At 46.7% G+C, this 7695-nt stretch overlaps 1 long non-coding RNA gene across 1 annotated transcript; it reads right to left on the bottom strand.

Moving 5' to 3' along the window:
• Positions 1-2317: 2317 nt before the first annotated feature.
• LOC116528911 lies at positions 2318-4996 on the bottom strand. The gene is made up of 3 exons (XR_004259275.1): positions 4894-4996; positions 4223-4420; positions 2318-3006 (listed from the first exon to the last, which is right to left on the bottom strand). It is a non-coding gene; the product is annotated as an uncharacterized LOC116528911 (long non-coding RNA).
• Positions 4997-7695: the final 2699 nt, after the last annotated feature.

Genomic DNA, 7695 nt, shown 5'->3' with positions numbered 1-7695 from the left:
TCTATTTGTCTGAAGAATCTTGACTAATCCACTACCCTTTTGTTCTATTTGAATTTCTTTTTTAACCATATACATGTATTATTTTTTCAGAAAAGAAGATATTGGATTTCGGCGTGTAGACAGATGTAGGGCAAACTCTTTGATGCCTCCTCATTCAATCTCTGAGCCATGCAATCATGGGGACTGCTAGCCATGCAGACAGTTGAGAAACCACTGTAGAATGTCACCTTGTGGCTTCCGGCGGGGCATGTGCTAACTAGACTTCAATTCCAAGAGTTGCTGTTGGCTTCCAAATTGTGTCAGTTGTCAAAATCTAAAATACCTTTCAGTGATAATCTGGGACCTATCATATATCATCAGGAAATCATTAAATTGCTGTAGTGGAATATGTGATATTGTCTATACAAGCACTTAATCTTTCGACGTGCAGAGATGACTTTGGGGTATCCTAAGCAACTGTTTAATCTGAATAGTGAGTAGGGGTAAATTTAGCCGCTCCAGTAGCTATCTCATCCTGGCAAATTCCCCACCTTTCTGGGCCTCATTTCTTCTTGAAAATGAGAAAGAGAGAAGTAAATTGCCTTTTAAATTTACTCTCAAGTGCCACAAAGTGAAAAGCCCCATGAATATTGCACTGCTTGTTTCCGCTGCTGTTATACGCCCTTTGCAGCCAAAAGCAACTCTTTTCCTAGGAGCTTAGACTCACAGGACTCATTGTGCTGAAGACAGTGGGATGGTGGCTTCAGTCCCTGGTTCTGCTGTTTCTACTGGGCCTGAGGAGAGGATGAGGTGGTTTAACCAGCAATGGTATATTAATCCAACATTAAGTGGGAAACCAGAAAGAGCCCTAAGGTTGGGGAGCTTAGAAAAATGCCAAAATGTTGAACATGAGCAAAGTACAGATTAAGAGGAAAGCTTTATGCAAGAGGAACATGGATTTCTAGACATCAAATCCCCGCATCATGCATAATTGGTCTGTGCCTTGATCTGATGACACTTTGCTGATTGACACCATTATGTTGGAATCTACAGTAAGGCTCCTAACTCCGTTCTGTGGCTGTTTTGCTTTAGGCACTTGCATGCATTACCTGACTGAATCTTTACGACCAAGCTATGATGTGGTATTATTTTCCCATTTTTTTTCAAGTGATGATAGGTACTGAGGATCAGATCATCAAGTACCTTTCCTAGAGTCAGAATATTAAACTGATAAGTGGTGGAGCTAAGATTCTGTTTTTCTGTAACTCTAAAAACCCACTGATAAGCCTTTGTACAGCTGTGTTATGAATGACTGAAAAAAATGAATGAGTGAATGCATATTTTGATTAGCTGGTTTGACAATTTACAGCAATACATTACCCCATTCTTTGTATAACACATTTTACAATAATTTTCAGAACTGTACTTACACGGATGAGGAGGTACTCCCCAAACGGGAGCTTTGGTACTGCAAGTTCTCTGAGTCCAGAAAGCACGCAGAGCCAGTGCTGTCATTTTGAGTCTGAGAATCTGGCCAAATGAGGGCTGTTGTCAGAGACGTCACAGGGCCACCCATACGTAAATGTTCACTACTCTAAATTCTTTCTTTTGGGAATTGATGGTGAAAATCTCCCCCTGAAGTGTCAAACTGTCACGCTGGGTAGATGAGATAAGTCACACACACTTGCATCACTGCAATTGTCTCATGCTTAGTCATGCATGCTTGTTTTTAGGAATGGTTATTTGACGAAAGAATTCATGACCACAGGGCCTAATGCAGGAGTAGGCAAGCAGAGGCTGAGGCACTGGGAACGGAGGGACCACTGAGAAAAATCAAAGCTCTCCCAACTCTCTCCCCCACCCAACATCCTCCTCCTCTTCTACTGAGAAAGCCTCTTTCTGAGAGATAGAGGAGGGACATTTTCTCTAAAGAGTCTTTGCTAAATTATGTGATTTTTCCTAGAACAACACAGGATTGTGAGGAGTGAGTTGAACAGCATCTTAGTCTGTTTTGTGCTGCCGTAACAGAATATCTGAAACTAGGTAATTTACAATGAGCAGGGATGTATTGGCTCATAGTCCTGGAGGCTGGAAAGGCCAACAGTACGGTGCTAACATCTGACGAGAGCCTTCTTGCTGTACCATCACATGGAAGAAGGTGAGAAGGTCAGAGAGGACGAGAAGGGGCTAAACTCACCCTTTTATGCCAGCACCAATCCCACCCACGAGGGCGGGGCCTGCATGGCCTTATTACCTCTTAAAAGTCCCACTTTTTAATATGGCTTAAATTTCAACATGAATTTGGAAGGGGACACACATTCAAACCATAGCGGACACCTTCCATTCTAGACTTTTGTTACCATGGATTATTTTATCGAATTATATTATAGAATTGTACAGAGAAAAGAGCCCTAATGATTAAATGGGTACACTGTTGTGGGTGAAGCAGAAGAGCTGGGCAGCAGCAGAGAGCAGCATCAGGCCAGGTCCAGTACCCTGGTTGGGTGCCGGGCAAGAGTAGCCCAGAATATGCTCAAATCCTTGGGCTTTTCCAAACAGGAAACCTGGGCATTCAATACTTTGGATATTTTCAGGGGAGAGGCAAAATTAGATAAAATACGTTAGAAATTTGAACTTGATATCAATTAGAAGCATAGTCATCCTGGTTTTAAAAAACTTCAATTGAAATCATTCAGGTTTTTAAAAAAGTTCTAGAAATACATTTTCTAAATGAAATACGAATTGGATGTAATACAGAAATGGTAACCACATGCCTCATCTCTTCCCATCTGCTGGGTTTTCTGCAGCGTGATGTGGTACAAGGGAGCCTAGAAAAAAATGTCTTGGGTCATGAGTCCCCCACTCACTTGCTGTGTGGTCACGGGCAAGTTTATGTCTCTGAGGCTCGATGCCCTCATCTGTAAAACGAGGAGAGCGGAAGGGATGATTTTTCAGCTTCTTTCTAGGTCTGAAATTCTGTGCTTCTTCTAGGAGTTTTCTTTGTTTGTTTGCTTTGTCCTCTGCATTCTATTTCAATAGGAAAAGGGGAAGAGGAAAGGCAGGAAGAAAGAGCAAAAAGTAAAGAAAAGAAATCCAAATATTAAATAAGCCTCAATGAAGTGTCAAGCACCATAGAATTAATAATCAGAAATTACTAATTTCTGATTAATAAATTACACTTCTTAATCCTGATCATACACATAGGAAATACACAGTGTTATTGGCATCATTTTACAGGTGTGGACTCCAAGGCTGAACATTTGACCAAGGTTAAGTAGATGTCTTAGTCTACTTGGGCAGTGACGGCAGAACACTTTGAAGTGGATGGCTCAGGAAAAACAAACTTCTTTCTCCTAATTCTGGAGGCCGGAAGCCCGTGATCAGGGTGCTAGAACAATTGGGAGGGCTCACGTTCCGGCTCACAGGTGGCCTTCTCACTGTGCTCTACACTTCACAGGGTGGCCGGTGCAAGGGGGCTCTCTGGGGCCTCTTTTTTTTTTTAATTTATTTAATTTACTTTTTTTTTTTTAAATTACTTATTTTATTTATATCTGGCATTTCTCCCCATGTTATCCCTCCCCACCACCCTACACCGTGCTGTCTCTCCCCTATCCCTCCTAACTGCCCCCAGTGGGTGATGCTCCTCTCCCTGAGTCCACGTGTTCTCATTGTTCAACACCCACCTATGAGTGAGAACATGCGGTGTTTGGCTTTCTGTTCTCGTGTCAGTTTGCTGAGAATGATGGTTTCCAGATTCATCCAAGTCCCTACAAAGGACATGAACTCATCATTTTTAATGGCTGCATAGTATTCCATGGTGTATATGTACCACATTTTCTTTGTCCAGTCTATCATTGATGGGCATTTGTGTTGGTTCCAGGTCTTTGCTATGGTACACAGGGCTTTGGGCACTTGTCTGATACGAATGCTCTGCCCTCATGAGCCACTCACCTCCCAAAGGCTCCACCTACTAATACGACCCCATTGGCCATTAGGTCTTAGCATATGAATTTGGGCAGAAGACATAAACATTCATGCTATAGCAGTAGTCAAGGTGATCATTTAAACACAAATCAGGGGGACTTCAGAATGCATCTTCTTCCCCATGCTCGGTCTTTCTACGATGCCACACTGTCTCCCGAAAGGAGCAGACAAAAGAGGAATTAAGTTAGACAGCGGGAGTGGAGCGGGAAGAAGAGATGTAGAAAGATCAGAGCAGACATGTGTGACCTGGGCTACTCACAGTGATGCCCGCCATTGCCACACAGACGCCTCCCACATGATGGCATTAACCTTGGTTCTCACCCACTGTGTGGGAAAGCTGCCTCATGCTCCCCACTGGCAACGGGGGTTCAGAGAAGCGTGCATGCGGGGTCCAGCAGCGTCCACCAGGGACACACGTGGAGTTCATAACCATGTCTGGGTACCTCTGGTGTCCTAGCTGGAGAAGCTTTGGAGACATAGCAAGGGAGACAGATGGATTAGGGAAGTGGGGAAGACCAGGCAAGTATTTATTTCCCTACTGCTCTCCATTACATGTCTCTAAAACGAACACTGCAAGAACTATTCTAAGGAGCATAAGGATTACAGGCACACGCACCACCATACCTGGTTAATTTTTATATTTTTAGTAGACACAGGGTTTCACCATGTTGGTCAGGCTGGTCTCAAACTCCTGGCCATGTAAGCCACCTGCCTTGGCCTCCCAAAGTGCTGGGATTCCAGGCGTGAGCCACCCTGCCCAGTCTCACATTTACCTTTCTTTAAGGCCACTATATAGGACTTGAGTGAGAGATGTCAGGAGAAAAGGTGAGGGAATTGCGGGCGAGGGTGGAGAAGGGGGTCGGCAAGGTTTTAAGATGTTGGAGGATTAGAGCCACCACATTAATCCTGTGCGCATGGCATGTCCATGACTTCACGCTGTGGTCTTTCGTAGGTCTTGGTTCCCTGGGTTTAGGGAGATGAGTCCCCTTGGCTGAGCCATTTCTAACAGGACTGGAAGATTTCTGCAGGAAGTGCTTGCTGGTGAGTCAGGACTTGGCGCTCATCCCTCTGAGTCAGTAATGAGCCGATTTCTCAGGGGGTTAGGAACAAGTGGAGGTGGAGTGTTAAATCAGTGGTAAACCCGACCACGAACTCTCACGGCACCTTCTCTCAGGGCAAGGAGGTTAATGCCAGTGTGTTTCCTCAGTCCCAATTTGGATCATTATATTTTAAATTATCTCTTAATTATCCCTATAGATTCAACGGGATACATTATCTTCCATGTCTTACCTTTAACTTGAAAGCACTGATGTGCTGCTCAGGCCTGTGACTAACGAAGAAATCAACATCTCCAAACCTTGCCGACCCCCTTCTCCACCCTCGCCCGCGATTCCCTCACCTTTTCTCCTGACATCTCTCACTTGAGTCCTAAATAATGGCCTTAAAAAATGGCAAGTGTGAGGCTGGGCACGGTGGCTCATGCCTGTAATCCCAGCACTTTGGGAGGCCGAGGCAGGAGGATCACTAGGTCAGGAGTTCGAGACCAGTCTGACCAATATGGTGAAACCCCATCTCTACTAAAAATACAAAAGTTAGCTGGGCCTGGTGGTGCACTCACCTGTAATCCTAGCTACTCAGGAGGCTGAGGCAGGAGAATCACTTAAATCCAGGAGGAGAAGGTTGCATTGAGCCAAGATCATATTACTGCACTTCAGCCTGGGCGACAGAGACTCCATCTCCAAAACAGATGAAAGGCAAATGCGGCCAGACATAGGGGCTCAAACCTCGAGTCCCAGCACTTTGGGAGGCTGAGGTGGGTGGATCACTTGAGGCCAGGAGTTCGAGACCAGCCTGGTCAATGTGGTGAAATCCTGTCTCTACAAAAATTAGCCTGACATGGTGGTGGGATCCTGTAATCCCAGCTACTCAGGAAGATGAGACAGGAGAATCGCTTGAACCTGGGAGGTGGAGGTTGCAGTGAGCCGAGATCGGGCCACTGCACTCCCACCTGGGGTATAGAGTGAGACTCCATCTAAAAAAAAAAAAAAAAAAAAAAAAAAAGAAAGAAAGGCAAATGCCAGGTGTTGGTCTCCTTCATGAATTCATTTGCCTTTTGTTGGTTGCTGAGGGAGGGGACAGAGGTGACACAGAGGAAGGGCATAGACCGTGTTCCTTGCTCAACCTCCCTGTGTCTGGAGGGATCGGGGCGGGGAATCCCCTAGAGAAAGGCAGCACCCCCAGGACTGGCTCCCAGGGCTGGGGCTGGAGAGGACTCGGTGAATGGCTGTGTTCTGTCTCCCCTCCCTGCTGGAATCAGGCCCTCCTCTCCACATCTCCCTCGGAAAGCAGTACCCCTGGAAAGAGAGAGTGGTTCTGCTATCTGTGCACAGGGATTAACCGAGGGACATGGAGTCCTGGCAGTGGGAGGCAAGCAGTGGCATCCGGCCTGCTGGGGAGGAGGAAGAACGGAGAAGAAGGAGGAAAGTCCAGGAGAAGCATCACCCGCTCATTTTGGGAAGGCCAGCATGCTCTGCACAGAGAGGTGTTGGGGATGTGTGCCAGCTGAGGTGCCCTTGGGGAGGCCTCTGGTCATGTGAATGAGCCTCTCAGCCGACTCCTCCTTAGCTTTTTAGCTTTTTTGGTGATCTTGTCCCAGCATTAACATAGACTAACCTCGGTGCAATGGACATCCTGTGCCAAGTAACGCTCTGCTATGGCGGCTGCCCCGGGCATTGTGCGAGGCACAGCGGCACCCTGGCTCTGCCTGGGAGATGTCATGAGCACGGCCTCTCCCATGGTGACAACAGGAGGGGTCTCCAGACAGGGCCAAATGAGAAGCACTGATCAAGACCTGTTCCCAGGCCAGTCACGGTGGCTCACGCCTGTAATCCCAGCACTTGGGAGGCCGATGTGGGAGAATCACTTGAGTCCATGAGTTCAAGACCAGCTCGGGCAGCACATTGAGACTCTGTCTTTACAAATATTTAAAAATTAGCTTGGTGCGTGACGCATGCCTGTGATCCCAGCTACTCGGTCAGCTGAGGCTCAAGATTTGCTTGAGTTTGAGAGGTAGATGCTGCAGGAAGCTGTGATGGTACCACTGCACTCCAGCCCGGGTGACACAGTGAGAATCTGTCCCCAAAGAAAAAAACAAAAAACCAGAAACCAAAATCCAGCCAGAAACGAGAAGTATGGCGTCCTTTCTAGACCTATGAATGGACTTTTCTGATTTAAGATGTACCCAAAGCAACCCTAACCGTTCAAACCACACTTCACTTACACAAGAAGAGGTTAGGGACTTTCAAAGAAAAGCCGATCAGACTCTGACGGCCCGGGGCTTCCTAAAGCAGCCTCTTGGAGGAGGGCCTGCAGGTGAGCAGGCAGAAGGAGCCGAGGCCCAGAGAAAACACTGAAAGGGTAACTGACAGCTCTGGTTTGCCTGGGACTTTCCTGCGTTACTCCTAGAAGCCCCTGTCCTGGGAAGCCCCTCTGTCTGGGGCACATGGGAACAGGGCTTAGTGGGTGGGCTCTGTGCTTGGCTGTCATTCAAGGTAGCTTTGGCTGCTTGCTTGTCATTCTGAGTTTGGAGACATAGATGCTACCCTGGTTGCCAGCAGGTGAGAGGTGACTCTGATCAGCTTCTCACTGGATTTAGAGAAGGGCCGATGCCTTAGGCTTGTAGCTGCCATTGCCTCTCTCCTTCAGAAAATGAGAGAGCTAAGAGGTGAGATC

The sequence above is a fragment of the Sapajus apella genome, unplaced genomic scaffold, assembly GCF_009761245.1.
Source record: "Sapajus apella isolate SASKATOON/1434 unplaced genomic scaffold, GSC_monkey_1.0 scaffold60, whole genome shotgun sequence".
NCBI lineage: Eukaryota > Metazoa > Chordata > Mammalia > Primates > Cebidae > Sapajus > Sapajus apella.
This window is presented reverse-complemented; position numbering and strand designations above follow the sequence as displayed.